Source organism: Pan paniscus, chromosome 12 (assembly GCF_029289425.2).
Source record: "Pan paniscus chromosome 12, NHGRI_mPanPan1-v2.0_pri, whole genome shotgun sequence".
Lineage (NCBI taxonomy): Eukaryota > Metazoa > Chordata > Mammalia > Primates > Hominidae > Pan > Pan paniscus.
The window spans coordinates 73,973,605-73,995,507 of record NC_073261.2 but is presented as its reverse complement, the minus strand read 5'-3'; the positions used below and the strand labels follow the sequence as shown (position 1 = coordinate 73,995,507).

Here is a 21,903-nt window from a genome sequence, read left to right as displayed (position 1 = left end):
TCTTATATGTCCATCATTTCCACTTACATTGATAAACTATTTGTCTCAACAAAAATAACATTCCATCCTGAACTTCTACAAAATCCAAAGCCAGGAGAACTAAATTCTAATTATGACGGTGCTGTGTCACCTTGGGCAAGCCAAACAACTTTTTTAACAAAAATAAAACATGTATTATATGCATATTGCCATACCCTTTATGGACCCTGGTGAATCTCTGAGGGTAGACATGTCAGTATTGTTTTGAATGCAAGATCCCAGGTAGCTTCTACCAGTCCTTGTTACATAGGATAAAACTCACTAAACACTTCTTGAAATAGTATCTGTTATTAACATTACTAAAAAACACTGTTTTTTAATTAGCTACCATGTGTCAGGCACAATTTTATTCTCTATTATGCATTATCTTAATCATAATATCACTGTAAAGCAAGGATTGTTAGTGATATTTTATCAAAAATAAAACTGAATATTAAGAAGTTATTAATTTTCCCAGCCATGAAGCTAGTAAAAGGTTAATATGAGCCTTGACCTCAGGTTTCTTTGCCTCTGAGCCTTGACTTTATTTTATACCTACTTCCTAGCACTTTGGTTAAAAATATCATATTATATCTCCAATAAGAATTTTTTTTTGAAAATTCAAAAACCAGGATTTCTTTTTCTACCAAGCAACTTAATATGGTTGAAAGCATTGACAGTAGAATCAGTGGCCATTTTCCGTAAAGGTCATAAACAAAGAGAATGTAGAACGCCTAAGAGCAGTGTTGTTTACTTCAGACTTCTGCTTATCAATTTTGGTTCATTCCCAAGGACATACTGATTTGTAACCATGTTGTAGGTATTCTTTTCTAATCTTTAAAAAATGAAGTAGTAAAAATAATTTCAGACCATTAGGCACAAAAGATTTAGAATACCACTCAGAGAAGGCATGAAAGTAAAATATCAGAAAATCCATTTGGGGCTGGGTGTGGTGGCTCACGCCTGTAATCCCAGCACTTTGGGAGGCTGAGGCGGTTGGATCATGAGGTCAGGAGTTTGAGACCAGCCTGGCCAACATGGTGAAACCCTGTCTCTACTAAAGATAAAAAAAAAAAAATTCACCAGGCATGGTGGCACATGCCTGTAATCCCAGCCACTAGGGAGGCTGAGGCAGGAGAATCTCTTGAACCTGGGAGGCGGAGGTTGCAGGTTGCAGTGAGCTGAGATCACACCATTGCACTCCAACCTGGGTGACAGGGCGAGACTCTATCTCAAACAAACAAAACAAAACAAAACAAAACAAAACAAAACACCAAAGAAAATCCACCTAGGTCAATATAAGCTCCTAAATAGTTGACCATTATGAAGAGGAAACATGGGTTATAATGTTAAACATTTCAAGTCTTAGGGAAATCAAATAACTATATTGTTAATAACATTTGCTTTGACAAGTCAATACAACTTCATGATAAGTTCTTATATGTTCTTTTATGTAATAATCTATGAAATTGTCTGCCTCCTCCTTTATTGTCAGTGTACTTTGCGTTTACCATACACTACTCATTTTAAGTTTCTTCCTATTTGCCTAGTATCCTATAATATTTTTATCTCTGAATCTCAGTCATCATCATCTGACACTATATGCCTTCCCACCTTTAATTTTAACTTGAAAATATTTATTTATTGTGTGTTCGTATGGCATTTAGCCTGTTTACATAATATCAAATAAGGTAATTTCAACCAAAACTAAACCAGTCTTATAGCATCTTGAGAACAACGTACTTAGATAATCGGTTGAATTTTTTTTTTTCACATTTAAACAAGTATTTTTGGTTTCATGTAGACTCAGCCAGTAAGTCATAATTCTGCAATTGGAAGGTATGCTTGTTTAATCTTTCATATTTCTGGGTGCCATTTATGTTCATTTTCTTAAGATCGTTTAATTACTATTATAGTTTTTACTTGTCTGTTCTTCAGAAAAAGGATACATTGGCTAGTAGGATAATTTTCTGAGCTGTTTTAAAAGTCTTTGCCGAGGTGCAAACCCAAGTATCTACTCTGTGTGTGTGTGTGTGTGTGTGTGTGTGTGTGTGTGTTGTAGAGATGGGGTCTTGCTATGTGATCCAGGCTGGTCTTGAACTCCTGGCCTCAACTGATCTTCCTGCTTCAGCCTCCCAAAGCATTGGGATTACAGGCATGAGCCACTGTACCCAGTCACAATCTACAATTAAAAAAAAAAACATGTGGGTACTATCTATATTTTTAAAGAACCTCATGGCAATTCTTGACTTTTAAAAAACTTTAGACACAAAAATAACTGTTCAAACTGAATTATACTTACTTTACATTTTTCCACTCAGGTCTGTCATTGTACTAATATTTTTTCTTGCACCTCTCTTGTATAACTAGGAAATTGATTCTTATTTAGAAACATTATCTCTGTAGGCCCCAACAGGCTTTGGTACTCTGGAAGAACTCATGGTTTTCTAAACAGAATTCATATTGCTCTCACACTTTCCATAAATATAGTAATTTATTCCATACACAAGGAAAGGATCATTTACCGAAGAGCAATATCTTTCTCTATCAAAATATTTGCATTTGATTACATAATGAAATACTATTATTTGCAAGATACTGTGATAGGCTATGCCAGGCTATGGAGAGGTAAGGAAAAGTCAAGAAAATTCTAGTTTGGCACATAGGAGTAAAAGGAGAGACACAAAGTACTTTGTTGATTTAGCAAATTGCAAACAATCAGAAAAAAAAACATTATGAATGCTACTTTTCTGGAATGTAACTTAGAGGGTTTGACTTTCTACATTTCTACTGATCTATTGTGTGCTGAGGTATATAAAGTGTTGAATAAGGGCCTGGTACTGTCCTTGGCATTAACAAACCCAAATAGGCCTAGGTAGAGGAAGGCAATTAGGTCTGGAAGGTGTTGAGGAGGGTTCTGGGAAGACAGATTCCAGATGGATTTGCATGAATACATGTTTGAAAGGAAAAAAAGTGAAAGGTATGTTTGGGCACCAAAAATTAGTCCAAATGAGTAGGGGCCTAAAGAATACATGGTGAGATATTGCTATAGAATTTTAGAAAAGTTAGATTAGGGCCATGAGCTGGGTGTGGGCACATGATGCAGGTAAGTCTGCTGCCGCTGCTGTTGACTTTGTTATATCCCAGGAATTATGATCAACTCTCTGGATAAAACATGTATTAGATTTCAAGTAAAAAAAAAATTCCATACTAACTTTTATTTTTCTCTCCTAGAGAAATATACCTACCTGTCACTAAAATACATGTCAAGTTACATAATCTGTTAAGGTGAGACAGCATCCTAAGATATCACTATAATAGTGAAATGTATTCATAAATATTTTACTGATTTTTATTGATTGATTGAGAAGTAGAAACCACTGGTATATAAAAAAAAGTCTGATCGATTACTGTACAATAAGCACTCAAATTTATGTATTTCTGTATCACTGAAGTGTAATATGATGCAGAGAAAATGAAATTGCTATGGGAAGCAGGAGGACATACTTAGACCTAGAGGACAGGGAAGACCTCTTTTAGGAAGCAACATTCAATAGAGATCTGAAGCATGAGCAGGAATTAGTTATAAAAAGTAGGGTGTGTGAGAATTGAGGGAGGGATTATACAGCATTCTGTACAATGCCTCAGAGGGGAAAGAGAAAAAGATTAAACAGCTAATAGTGGGAACCTCAAACAGGGGAGATGGTTGTTCACGTTGAAGCTGAAGATGTAGGATGGGAATGTTTAAACTTCATCTGGAAGTGCGATGCCACATCACTGAAAATGCACCGACTTAGAAAACAACACTTAACTTATTGACTCATAAAACTCAGAATCTAGGTACCTAAAGTTTCAAATAAAAGCAAAATACCAAGAATGCATTATTAGATTAGATTAAGCAGATTAGAAATCAAAAAACTGTCTTTGCCTCATTTTCAGTACATTTAAGACGGAATTTTCTATAGATTGGAAGTAATTGAAAAGATTAGCTGTTCTTAATAAATGAAGCACACCTCACAGAAGAGTTTGGAAAAACATATCACCAGAGTTCCACATATCTAAGTGTATCTAATTCAGGACAAAGAGATCAAGGCCTGAATATTTAGATTTTTTTTTTTAAGTTTTCTAGTTATTGTGATATGCAACTCTATTGACAACCATCCAACACTGTGAGAGCCTTTAACTCTCTGGACTGCAAAAAATTCAAGACCCAGGGTAACCTCAGTTATGGCATATAAGGTTCAGATGCATTTAATCCAAGTTCCTTCACACTTATATCTATAGCTGTAACAGCCTATAAAAATTGATGTTTACAAACATAAGCCCTATCACTATGAGATCATAAGAAACTCACCAAATATTATAGATTTTGTATTATACTTTCTTAGACAGAAAAAGAAATGTGGGCCGAGCACGGTGGCTCATGCCTGTAATCCCAGCACTTTGGGAGGCTGAGGCTGGTGGATCATGAGGTCAGGAGTTCGAGACCAGCCTGACCAACATGGTGAAACCCTGTCTTTACTAAAAATACAAAAATTAGCTGGGTGTTGTGGTGCACACCTGTAATCCAGCTACTCAGGAGGCTGAGGCATGAGAATCACCTGGACCCGGGAGGCAGAGGTTGCAGTGAGCCGAGATCGCACCACTGCACTACAGCCTGGGTAACAGAGCAAGACTCTGTCTCAAAAAAAAAAGAAAAGAAAAAAAAAAAGAAAAGAATTTTAATGCTTTTTGTAACAGCCAAAGGGAATTTTAGACTAACTGTAATTAACAAGACAACTTAGATAATCAAAAGCCTTCTGTTCTGTCTTTGAGTTACCTGATGATTTTCTCTATTAGAATGCCCTTACATTGAAGGATTTGGCATTATTTTATCATAGATTGCTTTTCTTCATCCTCTATTTTACATTCCTCCCCAATAGCTCATATCTACCTCTTATATTAGGCCAGCTAATTGGAAGCTTAATTGCTTACATAAATAATACAGGGCAAAAATAAGATACAGAAAACCTTTGAGTATGTGGAAATATGTATGTGCACACATTGCACACACACAAATATATATATATGTTTTAAGAAAGTGTAATTCTATTTTTTAATTTAATGATTTGTCATGAGCAACCTCTAGGAAAAGACGCATATATTCTCCTTTTAATAGTTGCGTAAAATCCTATTGTGAGGATCTAGGGACCTTTAACAAGACTGTTCTTTCTCTCTGCATCTAGTCTAACAACAAATAGCCATTTTATTTTTCTAGAAAATGTTTCTACCAGAAATAACTATTTTAATTGACAAAAAACCAATTGTACACCATTAATTATATAACTATGTTCATGTTAATGGAAGTGTTTCAGATTTAACAAATGTAAGTAATGGTGCAATAACCAACCCCCTGTATGTGGGTACTTACATCTTAGTGAGTTATTATTTATTTGTTTAAATTTATGGATTACACATGCAATTTTGATACATGCATAATGGTCAAGTCTGGGCTTTTAGGGTATCCATCACCTGAATACCTTACATTGTAAGCATTATATCTTAGTGTTTTAAACATAGGATAGGTTAAATAAAGTAGGAGTACATGGTGAAGAATATGTGTATTTTTAAAAGTACCAGTTGCTACTACCTTCGTTTCCCTCAGGTACTTACTACCATCAGCAATATACGAAAGTGCTTGTATGCACACCAGTAGTGAACTTAATTTTTGTTTTGAAATGTATTTGAACTGATGAGAAAAAAAAAAATAGTACCTAGTTGGGTTTATTTTCATTTCCTTGAGTGCTAGGAAGCCTGAGCAAATATATAAAGTATTTATTGATGACTCATTTTCACCCTTTATTGTCTTGACTGTTCATACCTTTTGCTAAGTTTCTACTAGGAAGTTTCTTTTAAATATGTAGAAGAATTTTTGTATAAGTAAACTATTTACCCTTTAATTTTTTTACTTAAAAATATTTTTTTCAAGCCTTTACTTTTAGATTCTGGATATTAGTCCTTTGTTGAATGCATTTGCAAAAATGTTCTCCCATTCTGTATGTTGTCTGTTTATTCTGTTGATTGTTTCTCTTGCTGTGCAGAAGCTCTTTAGTTTAACTAAGTCCCCTTTGTCTATTTTTGGTCTTGTTGCATTTGCTTTTGTGGTCTTAGTCATAAATTCTTTGCCCAGGCTAATATTCAGAACAGTTTCTTGTAGGTTTTCTTCTAGGATTTTTATAACTACAGGTCTTACATTTAAATCTTTAATTCATCTTGAGTTAATTTTTGCACATGGTGAGAGGGAGAGGTCCAGTTTCATTCTTCTGCATGTGGGTTAGCCAATTTTCCTAACACCATTTATTGATTAGGGTGTCCTTTCCTCATTGTTTATTTTTGTTGCCTTTTTCAGAAATCAGTTAGTTGTAAATGTGTGGCATTATTTCTGGATTCTCAATTCTGTTCCATTGATCTATGTGTCTATTTTTGTACCAGTACCAGGCTATTTTGGTTACTATAGCTTTGTAGTATAATTTGAGTTTGGGTAATATGATATCTCCAGCTCTGTTCTTTTTGCTGAAAATTACTTTGCCTATTTGGGTTTTTTTTTTTTTGATTCCACATTAATTTTAGAATTTATTTTTCTAATTCAGTGAAAAATGATCATAGGAATTTGATAAGAATTGTATTGAATCTTTAGATTGCTTCAGCAGTATAGTCGTTTTAATGATATTGATTCTTCCTTTCCATGAACACGGAATGTACTACCATTTGTTTGTGTCATCTGAAACTTATTTAATTGGTGTTTTGTAATTTTCCTTGTAAAGGTATTTCACCTCCTTGGTTAAATATATTCCTAGCTATTTTATTTGTGTGTGTGGCAATTATAAACGAGACTGAGTTCCTAATTTGGCTCTCCGCTTGAGCATTGTTGGTATACAGAAATGCAAGTGATTTTGTGCATTAATATGTATCATGAAATTCTACTGAAGTCATTTATCAGGTCTAAGAGTCTTTTGGAGGAATCTTTGGGTTTACTAAGTATATGGCCATGTCATCAGCAAACAGAGGTAATTTGACTTCTTCTTTTCCTATTTGGATGCCTTGTATTTCTTTATTTTGCTGAACTGACCTGGCTAGGGCTTTCAGTACTATGTTGAATACGAGTGGTGTGAGTGGACATCCTCGTCTTATTCCAGTTCTTAGGAAGAATTCTTTCAACTTTTCCCCATTAAGTGTGACGTCGGCTGTGGGTTCGACATATAGAGCTCTTATTATTTTTAGGTATGTTTCTTTGATGCCTAGTTTGTTGAAGGTTTTTATCATGATGGGATGTTGGGTTTTATCAAAAGATTTTTCTGCATCTCTCGAGGTAATCATATGGTTTTTGTTTTTAATTATGTTTATGTGGCAAATCACATTTATTTCCATATATTAAACGATTCTTGCATCCCTGCAATGAAGTCCTTCAATTGATTGGAATGGATTATATTTTTTGTCGTGCTGCTGGATCCTGTTTGCTAGCATTTTGCTGAAGATTTTGGCATCTATGTTCATCAGGGGTATTGGCCTGTAGTTTCCTATTGTGTTCTTGCCAGATTTTTGTATCAGGATGATACTGGTCTTATGGAATTAATTAAAGAGGAATCCCTTATCTTTAATTTTTTAAAATATTTTCAGTAATACTAGTACCAGATCATCTTTATACATCTAGTAGAATTTGGCTACGAATCCATCTGATCATGGGCTTTTTTGCTGTTGTTCTTGATAGATTTTTTTTTATTACTGATTCAATTTCATAACTCATCATTGGTCTGTTCAGGATTTCAATTTCTTCCTGGTTCAATCTTGGGAGACTATATGCTTCCAGGAATTATCCATTTCCTCTAGATTTTCTAGTCTGTGTGCATAGAGATGTTCATGGTAGTCTCCTGAGGATCTTTTTTATTTCTGCGTTATCAAAAATACCACTCATTGCACTTGTTTGAATCTTATTTTTTTGATTTATTGGTTAATCTAGCTCACAGTCTATCAATTTCCGTTATCCATTCAAAGAACCAACTTTTCATTTCACCGATCCTTTGTATGATTTTTTAAAATCTCAATTTCATTTATTTATACTTTAATCTTTGTTTCTGTTTTTTTCTGTTGGCTTTGGGTTTGTTCTTATTTTTCTAGTTCCTTTAGGTGTGATGTTATATTATTAATTTTAGATCTTTCTATGCTTTCCATGTAATCATTTAGCACTATAAACTTTCCTCTTAACACACTTTTGCTGTATTCCAGAAGTTTGGGTATATTGTGTCTCTATTTTCACTTGTTTCCATTTTTAAATTTCTGCTTTAATTTATTATTTACCCAAAAGTCATTTAGAAGAAAGTTTTTTAGTTTCCACGGGACTTCTGTGTTTTTGAGGGCTCCTCTTGTTATTGACATCTAATTTTATTTAACTGCGGTCTGAGGAGATGCTTGATATGATTTCATTTCGTTTGACTTTATTGATATTTTCTTCATGGCCAAGCTTATGACAAATTTTGGAGAATTTTTCATGAACAGATAAGAAAAAGATCAAGAGTCCAATTTGAGTCCTGAGTTTCTTTGTTGGTTTTCTGCCTTTATCTGTCTAGTGCTGTGAGTGGGCTGTCGAAGTCCCCCACTGCTATTGTATAGCTGTCTACCTCTTCTTAGGTCTAGTACTATTTGTTTCATAAATATGTGTGCTCTGGTGATCAGTGCCTATGCATTTAGGGAAGTTAAATCTTCTTGTTTATTTCCTTTATCACTATGTAATGCCCTTCTTTGCCTTTTTCTACTGTTGTTGGTTTAAAGTCTGTTTTATCTAATAGTCTTGGTTGACTTTGTTTTGTGTTAAGAAGACTAAAATAGGCCCCCAATCTCTTCTGGCCTGTAAGGTTTCTGCTGAGAAGTGTGCTGTTAGTCTTATGGGATTACCTTTATATGAGAGGTAATTTGGTTCTTTTCTCTAGCTGCCTTTAAGATTTGTGTGTGTGTGTGTGTGTGTGTTTGTGTGTGTGTTGACCTTGGATAGTGTGATGACTATATAACTTGGTGAAGGTTGTTTTGTATATCATTTAGCGTGTGTTTTCTGAATCTCTTGTATCTAGATATTGACTTCTCTAGCAAGGTTAGGCAAACTTTCCTAAATTATTTCCTCAAATATGTTTTCTAAGCAGCTTACTTTTTATTCTTCTCTCTTAAGAATGCCAATAAGTCATAGGTTTTGTCACTGTACATAGTTGCATATTTCTTAAAGATTTTGTTCAATTCTAGAATTAAAAAAAAATTTTTGTCTGACTGTGTTAATTCAAAAGAATGCTATTCAAGCTCTGAAAGTCTTCTCGGTCTAGTCTATTGTTAATGCTTTCAACTGTTTATTGAAATATTTTAGTGAATTTTTCAATTTGAGAAGTTATATATTATATATGTCATATATACAGTCATATACGTTATATACATAAGTATATTTATAATACAGTTATATATGTTATACAGTTATATATATAAGTATATATTATATATGTATGTTTAAAGTATAGCTATCTCAGCTTTCATATTCTGAATTGTTTTTCTGGTTTCTTTGTGTTGATTTTCAACTCTGTCTTGGATCTCATTGAATTTCCTTACAATCCATATTTTGAATTCTTTATCTGTCTTTTCAGAGTTTGCTTTAGGTTAGTAACCATTGCTAGAGAGTTATGTTCATATAGAGGTGTTGAGACACTCTGTCTTTTTGTACTGCCAGAGTTCTTGCACTGATTCTTATCTGAGGGAGCTATTACTTCTTATTTTTAATTTTATTATCATTTGGATGGGATTATTTTATTTATTGTTTTCTTCAGGGTGTGGCTGCGTTGAATGCTGTGTATAATCCTTTAATTTTGTTTATTTGTTTCTGAGTGCTTTCAGGGAGCCCAAGGCTCTGTATGGGTTCCTTATGGATAGTTTCTGTGTGGTGGCTTTCTCAGATGCTTCTTGTTGTAGTGGTGTATTGGACATTTAAGCTGACACTCTGTCTCTTGAGGGGCTGAGCGTGGGGATGTTTTAGCAAGCTTGTCTCATGCACTAACACTATGCCATTTTGGCAGCAGGTTTTTTTTTTCATTTGGCATTGCAATTCAGGCTTCAGTCTCCGGTAATTGGCACTCTAGAGTAAGAGCCAGCTCTCCTTTGTGTAGACTGATGATCATTGGTCACACCCTTCCTGACAGTGGGAGAAGGGTTGCAAGGGGGGATCATGTTGGGGTGCACTGAAGTTTCAGGGGAAAGAGTTAGTGGGTGTGCACCAGTTCCTCATCCTGAGCAGGCAGGAACCTAATTGCATCCCTGGTGCAGGGCCCATGACCTTTAGTTCAAATAGACTTTATCCTTCGGCTCCTGGCCACAGTGTAGCTTCAGCCCATGGACACACGTTTCTCCTTGGCTACCACCAACATGGGTTCAGGTTGGAGCCTCTTTCCCCAGTGCAGGGTGGACAACTCTGTGGTTTGCCCGCCATCCTTTGCTGGGAGGCTGCCACTCTGTGTAGGGAGTGGGAGTTGGACTCCACCCTTTGTGCAAGTCCAAGCAGTGCAGGCTCACTTTTGATGGAGGTGGAACTACCACAAAAAGCATGAAAAGTACTTTCTCCACGTATTGGCCCCCAGCAGGGAAAACCTCTACTGTGTTCACAACAGTGCACTGGTTGGGGGAGATGACCCCTCTGTGTCCATTCTTGGCTGGCGGTGCCACCCTCTTTAGTGATTGGCAGTGCACTTGTCTCTCCTTTGTCCCCAAGGAAGGCTTGTCAGGCTGTGTTTCCAGCTCTCTTAGGGGTGGCCCACACCGAGGGTTACGTTTGGGAGTTTGCAGTTTCCTGGGGACCTGCCGATCTCCTGTGATTGCCAAAGTTAGAACAGGTTGTGGTGTATGTTTGGGTGTGTGAAGGGGGGTCTCATGATGCCATGACTCAAGGGCAAAGCAGAGTAGAGGTCCGCCACAGGTGGCACGCAAACAATATGGTGTTTGCTGTTTTAGTGCAGGCCTGAGGAGTGTGGACATAACTATGAGTACTGGCCAGCTGTTTCTCTGTCACTGGGAACTCCCAAATTGCGAATGACAGTGTTGCCCAGGGTCATGAGGGCAGAGGGGATCCCCAACAGTTTGGCAGTTAGCAGACAGTCAAAGGGGTAAGGGAAGCAGAGAAACACCCCACCTTCCCTTCCTTCTGGGCTCCACATTCCTTGGAGATCAGTCACTGTCATACTCTTGCTTTCTTTTTCTGCACTTCAGCTTCTTCCCATAGGCGCTCTGACAGGTCCTGGCTCTCTTTCCTCAGTTTTCCATTTGGAACATGTGCATTCCCCAGTAACTTTTATCTTCTTTCTGAGGAGAATTTTCACCCAATGTTCCTACTAATCCATCTTAAAAAATAAAGGCTTAGTTAAATATTTCTGGTTTTATTAGATACAATCAGAATGTGGTATATAATATAGTTTTTTATTTTATATTAAGCTTTTCTATGTGAAGGTGTGCACACATGTGCACACACACATATACATACACATACCATTTTGTAGCTAAAAGAGGTAAAATATGTTATTTGTTGCCAGTATAAATAGCTTTACATTGAAGATATTCTATTTTCCAATTCTGAATATTTGGTATATTAAGATTAATCTTAAAACCATCCTGCCACAGACATTTAGAAATAATGGATAAAGTATGCCTTGTCCAGTTATAATCATTTCAGTACCCTGCTGAGCTTGCAAGTAAGAAATCCCCAATCACCCTAACTAGAAACAATGTGAACTGAATAGTATAGTAGTGGATACATAAATTCACTCCGGAACTGATCTGGGTGTTAGAGGAGGAATCAGTCCTTGTAAGTAAGGAATTGAGAGAAAAACAATGTCCTTGGGACCCTATTAGGTCTGAGCTCACAGTAAATAGGTAGACTAAAAACAAATCTGCATCATTGGAAAAATTCTGGACTATAGTATACTCTCCTTAACCACAGGGGATTTCAACACCCCCAGTGGATGCCTAAAACTGTAGGTGGTACTGAACTCTGTACATACTATGTTTTTCCTAAACATGTATGATAAAGTTTAATGTATACATTAGGCACTGTAAGAGATTAACAAAAGTAACCAATAATAAAATAGAATTATAACAATATACTGTAATGAAAGTTATGTGAATGAGTTCTCTCACCCTCTTTTAAAATATCTATTGTACCATAATCGCCTTTCTTCTTACGATGATGTGAGATGATAAAATGCCTGTGGGATGAGATGAAGTCAGGTGAAATTCATAGGCACTGTGACACAGAGTTAGGTGACTACTGACCTGATAATATGTTGGAAAGAGGGTCATCTGCTCTGGGTTATTCTGGATCATCTAGCAATGACAACATCAATGGTTGGATGTCGAGAAGAGACAATGTTGATGCGTAACAAGTGGGTAGTGTCTACAGCATGAATATGTTGGACAAAGGGATGATTCATGTCCTCGGTAGGACAGAGCAGAACGGCATGAGAGTTCATGATGTTACTCAGAATAGCACACATTTTAAAACTTATGAATTGTTTCTGGAATTTTTCATTTAATAATTTTAGACTGGTTAACTACAGGTGCCTAAAACAGAAAGCAAAGCTGTGGATAAGCAGGTACTACTCTTTTCATTTCTTCCAGGTCTCAAAGAAGAAGAATGAAATTCTCCTGTGCAATTTAAAAAATCAGGTTCTGAGTCCTGCACTAACATGGAGATTGCATTACTCTGGAGGAATAGTCAAATTCTTCCCTTTCCAAGATTCTACCTTTAAAAGTCAGGTCTAGGGTGGTAAAACTCCAAGGGCTCTGGCAGAAGCAAATGTCATGCTATTTTGGATGATCACATTTCTCACCCAAGTCACAAAGAATTAAATAGATATAAGAAGCCACTCAAAAGTTGAATGTGTACTTTAAAAATTACAAACCCGTTCACCGAGAAGCAATCTACCTGGAACAAGAGAAAACAGACACATGTAGAAGAATTAGAAACCCCCAAACATGAACTGATCCTTAACAAATGAAACAGCACATTAAATGAGTATGTTAAATTATTTAAATACATTAAATAAGACATCAAACCAGGTACTGTGAAACACTAGGCCTCTCACATATCTTGTGATATGATTTACTCTGAAAAATAGCATATATGTGTTATCAATGAGTAAGTCAAAGAGAAAATAGAAAATTGTGATGTAAACAGGATGATAGATCTGAGGAAATTACAGAAATGAAAAGTTCTAAATATTTAATTAAAAAGGGTTTTAAGTGGTTATAATAGAAGGAGCCAAAAATAAAAGAGGCAATATTTGAAAACATAGTGACTTTGATTTTTTTTTCAAAAGTTGATAAAGACACTAATCTTCAGAATCAAAAAACACAGTGAGAGTCAAGAAGTTAAATTTAAACAAATCCACACATGGATACATTATAATAAAACTGCATAATACAATTAAAAAAAATACAAAACACTCATAGCAACTAAAGAGAAGGGAATGTTTACTCATACAAGAACAAATTGAATGTCATTTAATTTCTCAAAAGAAACAATAGAAGCCTGGAAAGAAATAGAAAAAGGAAAGAAAAGGAAGGAAGGAAAAAAGGAATGAAAGAAGGACGGAAGTGATGAAGAGATGTAAAGGAAGGCGAGGGAAGAGGAGGGGAGAGGAGGGCTTGTAGGGGGAGGGAAGAGGAAAAGAAAAAGAAGAGAATAAAATAAAATGAATATCTTGAAGAAAAGTATCTGTTACCCTGTAGTTCTATAGCTATATAATATTGAAAACTCCAAAACAATTTTTAGACATAGGCCAGTTTCCTACTCCCAAAACTTTATTACAATCCTAAATGTGCCTGGTAAGCATATTATTATCAATGCTTCAACCTCTCTCTGTTATAAAATTATATTGCAGTTTCCTCCACTACAGGTGAGATACCCTTCCCTGCCCAGGAACTTTGAGGTTACCCATGTGACTCGCTTTGGCCAATGACAAGTGACATAATGCAAGCAGAGGTTTTAAATGTTCTTGTGTGGTTTGGCTTGCCTCTCATGCTCCTGCTAACACCATGAAGCATATAAGCTCCAGGTTTTCTGCTCCTTTAACCTGGGCCCAGTAATGATACATATGGAACATACTTGACCAGAAACACAGAGTAAAACCCATCTCATTCACACTCTGAAGCAAAGATGCCCCGAATGACCCAGGTTCAGGAATTAGAAAAGTAAATATTGTTGTAGGACACTGAAGTTATTGGAGAAATTGCTGATGAACACAGTGTGTTTCAGGAAGATGGAAAGGGACCTTGAACACAACAAAAGGAGTGGGATGAAGAAATGACGGTGGGCAAATATTTGGTGAATATTTGAGAAAATTCAAACAAACATGAACTTCATAAGACAATAAAATAATTTGTTATGATTTGACAACAACATTATTTGTGTCATATGAGAAGGGGATAGAAATGCAATTCTATGTAGGCCAAGCCACAAAGGCTGGTTTTAAATTAATAGTAATAAAATATTGGATATTACCAAGTTTACCTGCAAACCAGCAAGAATACAGTGTAATATTATGCACACGTGAGAATATTCCTGGACAGCGGTGCACATGGGATTAACTTCCTGGTACATCCTTTACTGCTCTCAAAGTCATGGCCAAAGCTCAGTGTCTATGCTGCCTGTATTAAACTAGGATTCAAGGCATTAGAGGCACACAGAAGCACATGCTTACAGCTTTTTATTTGAGGTAGTGGGGTAGGCTTATTTAAGGATTTAAGGATTCATATGATTAGAAGATATTTTTGCTGCAATATAGTAACATTACACATTTTTTGCACTATATTTTCTGCTGAATTACCTGGCTTATGTGAAGTTTGAGGACAGCTGATCTAGTCAGAGTCTACTTCTAAATCAATCCTGACATTCTCAGGATATGAAATTTAAGGCAGCTAATAATTAATGAAAAGACATACACTTACATTTGTTCCTTTCAATTTATGGTTAAAATTGAGGCTTTCTCACTTAGAAGCTTCTTATTTGCTTCTTATTTGCCAATTTTGTCCTTTTTTTAGCTTTATCATGATTCTGTTTGTTTTCTTACACATTCTTGTTAATTTAGCTGTCTATTCAGTCTAGTGATGATTTTCTCCTTTTCCCCAAAGTTATAATTAAATTATATTTCTGTATTAATGCACCAACATTAAATTATGACTGTATACCACTCTCACTCTAAAGCAAGGCATTATACTTCCAGACCCAGTTCCCTACAAGATGAGAACTTAAGATAAGTGTACATCCATTCCAAACCCTGAGTTTACTTGATATAATTTAGTTATTTGGCTCTAGTTATAAAATGTTTCATCTGTTTCAAATAATCTTATAAAGAAATAAAAATGTCTAAGTCATATTTTCATCATACATTTATATTTCACTATGTATAATCAAATTAAAATTGAGTATTTTTATTATTGACTACAAATTAGAATATATTTTATAGTATGAATTTGTGTACCTTTTCTTAGAGTACATTCGCAGTGCATTCTTGTCTTCTATGGTTTCCCCTCAACAAAGAATGACACGTTTTAAGCTGTACAGAATATTTTAAAATGCATTTATTTTCTTTAAGCAGTCTTTATTATTTTATCATTTTCAAGCTTGCAGTGCTGAACATGAGAAATGTAATTTTTTTCTGGATTCTTGCTTCTTTGCATATAATGTGTTCTTTCTGTAAGTAATCTTATATAATTTTTTTTATTCTTGGGGCCCAAAAGTGTCTCTAGGATATAGAGACCAGTACTGTTTAGATCAGTACTGTTTAGTTTTAGTGCTATTTAGATTCAGTAAATTTCAGTACTGTTTAGATTCAGTAAACCCTTTCTACACTGAAGTTTGAACCTCAAATTACTTTTCACGTTAAAAGTATATTATTTATAATAATAATAAACACTAAAATTTTAATAATTTATTTTGCTCTATCTTTCCCTTCTGTCTGGAATTTTTATTATTTACATTACTGGTTTCCTTGATCTATCCATAAGTTTTCATTTGTGAAATTATTTTCTTTTTTCAGACCTCTGCTATAAGGTGTTTTCTTCATATGATATGCTAGAATTTTAATTTGTCCTCAGCAATGTTTTTTTCTGTCCTCATTTGTTACATGTTTATATTTGAAAGTCATATATTTAGATCTATAAATTAATTTCTGTGTTTTTATTGTATCATTCTGACATTTCATTTTTTTTGGTTAAAATTTTTGTTTTTCACTTTTATTGTTTAAGCTCCATAGGTACCACATGTCCTAGTTGTTCATCTTGATCTTTATGCTTCACATGGCTGAAGCTTCTTAGAAGGATTATAGAATGTATTTAAATCTACTCTTGGTTATGTATTTCATCAGCAGGTATAGAGATCAGGCTCTTCAGTGTCATGTCTTGCGGTATACAATGGAGGCTACCGCTATGGTTATATTCGTCTGTTGGTTTTTCTTTGGAATTAATTAAGTAATTATTCATTTAGTGGATCTGTGAACCTTTTGCTAAGGCATTAGGGACAGACTTCTTCTCTTTTCTAGGTTTTTCTACATATACTCAGGGAAGAGGCATTCCCACCCTAACCTCATGTATCAGGACCAGTGCATTTCATATGAGCAGCTCCTCTGCAGATCTAGTAGTGTTAGCCAGTCAGGCAGGTTTTCCAAGTGCCTCCCACAACAAGACAGCTGGTGAAGCCTCTCTCTGGGCAAATTCAATAGCCCTTGCCATCTGCGCTCTTTAGAGCCATGAATTCCCTATTTGTACCCCATAGGAAAAGAAAGAATTTTCCTCTGCTGCTGGTCCCATACCTCCCACCCAGCACCCCTAAGATAAAATCTCACAATAGAAAAGCAGAAGGAAATCCTGCTCTGTTGGCCTGTGTAGTCTGAAAAAATATTAACACAGCTTCAGTTACATACCATTTGGAACACACCATATGCTGAACCATGATAATTAGCCCAACTTGGATACTGAAAAATCTGAAGCTCTGTAAATTTTGGATAATGTCAAGAAAAGGGAGAGGAAAGAGGAAACAAAACCAGAAAACATATGCTAGCAAAGCACTAGAAAGTTAAATGATGGAAGGCCAGGACCATATTCAAAATTATTCTGAAGAGAGAATGTTTGCCTTTTCTTGATGAGTATTTTTTAAATTTACCGATTGCACTAGGTTTTGATTTTACAAGTTACACCTGCTGGATAAAATATTTTGCTTTTACTTGTTTCAGTATCCTATTTTAGGAAATTAAAAGTTCAAAGGAATTTCATTTCACTGGGGATAAAATACAACTAATGGAGGAACAAAAGATCAACATCTCACCCCTATTCTTCTGGTTTTTTTTTCTGTTTATACAATTAAAATGAAATTAAAATATGTCTAATAGTGTTTACATGTTTATATAGTCATAACTTGGTCTCTTTTATACACAGGCCTGATAAGTTATTATAGAAAAATTTATATGCCCAAACTGTTTAAAATGATTTCTTTGCCCATATAGGAGGACATCTAGTCTTTATTCCAAAACAGGCCAAATCTTATATATGAGGCTTTAGATTACTGTTTGAAAACATAAATGTAAACAATGTAAAAACATCAACTTACAGATTTTGAAATTCAATACCAACACAAATATAGACATCTTTCAAAAAGTTAGTGTTTTGTAATACAATTCATACGTGCTTTGAATTTAGACAGTCTAGAGCTAAAGAATTCCTTCTTTACCTAGAGATTAGCTGCACGGTTCTGTTGAATGCAGGTCCTGGGCCCTTAGCACCGGCCACATGTATTCTGATTTAGTTGATCTACAATATGATACAGATGGTTCATGGAGGGGTGACCACACAATTTGTTGTTTGAATTGAGTCATTTTTGAAAGTCAAAGGAGAGGCATTAACATTTATAAGGCAAATCATGGTAAATCACACTGCATGGTCACACACAGACTACAAACTGAGAAACCTTGCTTTACTCAAGGTGTTGTAAAGTGACTTCTAGTGTGTTATGGAAATCAAATACACAAATATAAAAACTACATAGAAAAATATAATGCTGTGGAGTAGTGTTTCAAGGTGTTTCTTCTTCTTTTTCCCTTTCTTGCACTGGAATAAGCAGAAGGACTCACTGAGTGCCACCCTTGTGCCTACACAAAACGAGGCTGCTCCAGATGGATGCTGCAGCTCTTCCCCTGTCCTGTTCTGAGCACCCACCTTACTACTCACAGCTGCCTCTTCTCTAGAGGAGCATTATACTGCCTTAAAGCTCTTTTCTGATTTCTTCCCAAAGTTTAAAAAATGTTGAGATACCATCAGCACTCACTGACTCGAGAGATACTCTTTGATCTATACAGAAATAGTGAGAGTGCCCCTTTCCCAGCCTCTGGGCCCCCAAATAACCTTATCTATGTCCTCATCATCAGCAAGTCTCCACATTTCATTCCAGCCTGGAATTCCTGGGCTCAAGTAATCCTCTAGCCTCAGCCTCCCAAATAGCTGGGACCACAGGCGCATGCTACCATGCGCAGCTACATTTTTTAGTTTTTATTTACTGTAGAGACTGGGTCTTGCTGTGTTGCTCAGACTAGTTTCAAACTTCTGGCCTCAACTGATCCTCTTACCTTGGCTTCCCAAACTGCTGGGATTACAGGCATGAGCTACTGCACCCAGCCATATTTCAAAGCTAAATAGGGTTCATTTTATTCCCTCAAGACATTAATATTTTACTAGAAAAATATTTTTAAACAAATAAAAACAATGTAAAATTGAATAGGAGATTTTTATAGAAAAAAATGCATCTTCAGCTGAAGGGTGAGGATAAGAAAAGTACTTAGAAATACTAGGTTTTTGTTTGTTTTTTTTTTTTTTTTTTTTTTTTTTTTGAGACACAGTCTTCCTCTGTGGCCCAGGCTGAAATGCAGTGGTGTGATCTCGGCTCACTGCAACCTCCGCCTCCCATGTTCAACCAATTCTCCTGCCTCAGTCTCCAGAGTAGCTGGGATTACAGGCGCCCACCACCATGCCCAGCTAATTTTTGTATTTTTAGTAGAGACAGGGTTTTAGCATGTTGGCCAGGCTGGTCTTGAACTCCTGATCTCGTGATCCACCCACCTCGGCTTCCCAAAGTGCTGGGATTACAGGCATGAGCCACCGCACCTGGCCTAATAATAGGATATTTAATATAAGTTATGAAAGATGGGTTAGATGCTGGGAGGATGGCCGTGCTAAACACAAAAATAAAACAACTGTCATGGAGAAGTAAGTTGAGGTTCCTCTTCAGGTAATAACAACTACTATTAATTTGTACTCACTAAAGCATCAAGCTGATTACTGAGCAGTAAACAGATTATGCAAGAGTAGCTTTGAATGAGTAAAGACAGCCACATATTTGCGCACAGGTTTATTGTTTTTCAAAGTGTTTTCTGCCACCTTGTATACTTGGCTTTCTGTTTACACTTTCAGAAAAAAGTACATTTTTAGTAAAATTCTATTTTGCAGTGTGAATCTTTTTGTTTGTTTTCCTTTCCAAGTTTGGAAGCAGAAGAGAGACAACGGAGTAGGCAGATGGAGAAACAAATACTGACTTTATTACTAAATATATCTGGTATTGGAATAGGATTCCTAAAGCTGAGTCCCAAAATTAGACTGATTTGCTGTTCTAACAGAAACCAGAAGATTCAGTAAGAAGCATCAGAAGCATCTCCCTAACATGAGAAATGAAACTTTTGAAAACATCACCAAAGTTGTTCCTGTCTTGTACTACAGGCCTCTCTCTACTGACTCGAGATCTCAGGAGAAATCATGACTCCTTTCGCCTCACCTGGCTGAACCACCTGGATGTCTTTCCATCATTCTCTGTCTATTATTACCCTATATAATGACCTTCTTTCTTATATGTGTTCAGGAACGGCAAAAAAAAAAAAAATCTCCTAGATGTATATTATTTCTCTCTTTTTAAAAACTGTAAGTACTCAGAACAATACCAAGAAAAATACAAAAGCAAAGCTTTTTATAGCTAATTAGAAACTTCCCTGCAATTCTGAAGTGTATGTGATATTGTGTATTGTTACAATAATACACAATATTATTAAAGTATATGTGATATTATGTATTGTTCACCCTGTGGTGCTATATATGAATTTGTGTATGAAGCTATTCTTTACATTTTAATGAAATGTCATCAATATATAGAGAAAATAATTTTCCTAGGTATCACTGGAGATTCAAAATTTACCTCATATGAATACATTATTTTAGGGGACAATATTTATGCAGCCAGATAGAGAATAAATTGGCTAGAAAGACTGGGATGAGCAGGCATTAAACATCACATTCAGCTCTTAGTGCCCGAATTTCAGACTATTTTCAGGGACGGCATTACTAAAGGACTATTGCAGAAGAATAAGAGACTATACCAGAAATGGAAAAGAAAGCTGGCTTTTTTTTTTTCCCCAGCATAAGCTTTTATCCTACCTATAACGTGATTAAGCATCAATGTTACCTAAGGAGTTGTTGATACAGTACTTACGTTGAAGCCTCATTCCTGACCTAGTAAATGATTTTTTTTCCCTGCAAGTAGGAGTATTCAGATGGAGAAATTATGGAGTCTTGCCTGTTTAGGTTTGAAGATTTTAACTTGTGTGCTCAGTCTCAAAACATATAGAAACTATTGAAACACTTCTCGTATTCCCTAATCCAAAGTGAACTTCCTGCCTGGTTTTCTATAACTACATCCAAATCTTCTTAACCCTGAGTAAACTCATTGTATTCACATGTATATATTTTTCTCTCATATTTTTAAGAGTCATCAGTTAATACCACCATTGTTTTATTTAAAAGTGAGACTCCCACTATGTTCTTTATGAGTAGTTAATACTCTTGATTTAATCCCCAAATCCTCTGGCATCTTTCCCTGCAATCTGAAGTTGGAGAAAACTATAGTTACTGAGTCACATTAAAGCTATGATAGCTCACATTTGATTTTCACCTCATTTTATAGATGCACAGCCTGAGAACTATCTAGTAATTCTGAATCCATTGCATCTTCTATGGGCAATTCAAAATACTCTGACTTGGGCATAGTTAGTGAATCATGTTTGGACATTCGGGAGGAGCACCACATATCATTCAGCAAGATCCATTTGAAGTTTCCTTTTAGGTGTTAATGACTTGGAGTTGTAATTTTACCAGCCACTCTCTTCAGCCCAATGTTGGGAGATGAAGTGCTTGTTTTATGAAACAAATTATGGTTTTTTATTTCTTAAAAAGTTATACTTCTTTGCCTGCCTTTTATCATTCCCCTGAAAAGAATTATGAAGTTCTCTTTTGTAGAATTTTCCAGGATGTTGCTATGAAATTAGAAAATGCTGTCACACCTTGAAGATTCTACACAGACTATGCATACAAATACATTATTTGCTGTTGTCTGTCTACCCTGAAATGTCAGTTTTGATCACACAAAATTTTTCTTAGCCTGACCTATGTAAATCAAAAACAATATAATTCTCTCTCAACCCTCAGAAAATATGTGCATGAGTATCTCTAGATAATTTGGATAATCAAAGTACTGACTAATGGAAAGTACAAAAAACATGATTATGAAGAATGCATCAATTTGACTATTCCTTTGCTTATCATGCTTCTGCAAATTTACAATATCTATGGTTCTTGTTTCTCTTTTACCAAGACAGTTACCAGCATTTAATAAAGTAAGTCTCATGCTGAGAGAACTTCTTGTGTGTATGTGTGTGTGTGTGTGTGTGTGTGACAAAGTGATGATCTGCAAAATCCCTATGACATTTGGCACTGAGGATGCTGTCCATATGTTTCTGTTTTGTT

At 35.6% G+C, this 21,903-nt stretch overlaps 1 long non-coding RNA gene across 1 annotated transcript; it reads left to right on the top strand.

The window, feature by feature from the left end:
* The first annotated feature begins 816 nt into the window (after window positions 1-816).
* LOC130541231 (uncharacterized) lies at window positions 817-20,181 on the top strand. The gene is made up of 3 exons (XR_008955273.1): window positions 817-834; window positions 3,253-3,306; window positions 19,564-20,181. It is a non-coding gene; the product is annotated as an uncharacterized LOC130541231 (long non-coding RNA).
* Window positions 20,182-21,903: the final 1,722 nt, after the last annotated feature.